This window comes from Sapajus apella, unplaced genomic scaffold, assembly GCF_009761245.1.
Source record: "Sapajus apella isolate SASKATOON/1434 unplaced genomic scaffold, GSC_monkey_1.0 scaffold2, whole genome shotgun sequence".
In the NCBI taxonomy this organism is placed as follows: domain Eukaryota; kingdom Metazoa; phylum Chordata; class Mammalia; order Primates; family Cebidae; genus Sapajus; species Sapajus apella.
The window spans coordinates 81614058-81615676 of NW_022436942.1; positions in this window are offsets into that span (position 1 = coordinate 81614058).

Consider the following 1619-nt stretch of genomic DNA (forward strand, 5'->3'; position numbering starts at 1 on the left):
TAATCCCAACCTACTCTCGAGGCTGAGACAGGAGAATTGCTGGAACCGGGGAGATGGATGTGGCAGTGAGCCAAGATTGTCCCACTGCACTCCAGCCTGGGCAACAGAGTAGGACTCTGTCTCAAAACAAACAAAACATCAACAAAAAAGAATGTAATCTGTACTTTACAACACCTATCCTTCACAGGACCTTGTTTGGTAAAGTGCCCCCATTGCAAAACCTGTGGCAAGATATTTACAAAGGAATGTGCAAATTATATACAAAACCACAAAAATCCTTTACAAAAGCAATACACAAATAATTGAGTTGGGGGGGAATGAAATTTTTTTGATTACCACTAGTCAAATTCAGATGGCCAGTTGTCTTGATTCTTACTACAGCCTGAGTGTCCCCTAGCTGAAGCTTGGGACCAGAAGTGACTCAGGGTTTTTTTGGATTTTGGAATACGCACACATATCTTAAGAAATGGGACCCAAATCTAAACACAAAATACACTTATGTTTCATATACACCTGATGCACATAGCCTGAAGGTAATCTTATCTTAAAATGTGCATCAAACAAAATTCTGATTGCCTTTTAGACTGTGATCATTCACTTGAGGTCAGGAGTAGAACTTCTTAGTTGTGGCATCATGTCAGTGCTGAAAATTTCAGATTTTGAACATTCAGATTTTGAATCTTCAGATTAGGGATGCTCAACCCATACTCGAGTGGGTTTTTTTCTTTTAACCCTCAAGATAACCCATGATTACCAAATGCTACCCATATTCCCTTTGTCACAGTTAAGAAACTGAGGCTTAGAAAGATAAAATACAACAGTGTAACAACAAAGCAAGCTTGGAGCAGAATTACAAATTCAGGAAGTCTGATGCCACGCCCCTTCAAGATCCTATACTCTCAACCCTTTCCAAACCAATACTTTCCAAACTACCGATCACAACAGATTAGCATATTGTCAAATCAATTTAATGTATCAGCATTTTAAAATATTTCAGTATAGGTCCAGTACAGTGGCTCATGCCTGTAATCCCAGCACTTGCGGAGGCCAAGATGAGATCACTTGAGGCCAGGAGTTCAAGGCCAGCCTGGCCAACATAGTGAAACCCCATCTCTACTAAATATACAAAAAAATTTAGCTGGGCGGAGCACAGTGGATTAAGCCTGTAATCCCAGCACTCTGGGAGGCTGAGATGGGCAGATCACAAGGTCAGGAGATGGAGACAATCCTGGCTAACATGATAATACCCTATCTCTACTAAAAGTACAAAAAATTAGCAGGTGGCACATGCCTGTAGTCCCAGCTACTCAGGAGACTGAGGCAGGAGAATCGCTTGAACCTGGGAGGCAAAGGCTGCAGTGAGCCTGCACCACTGCACTCCAACCTGGCACCAGAGCAAGATTCTGTCTTTAAAAAAAAAAAAAAAAAAAAAACCAGAAAAAAAAGAAAATCGGCTGGGCGCGGTGGCTCACGCCTGTAATCCCAGCACTTTGGGAGGCCGAGGCGGGTGGATCACGAGGTCAAGAGATCAAGACCATCCTGGTCAACATAGTGAAACCCCGTCTCTACTAAAAATACAAAAAATCAGCTGGGCATGGTGGCGCATGCCTGTAATCCCA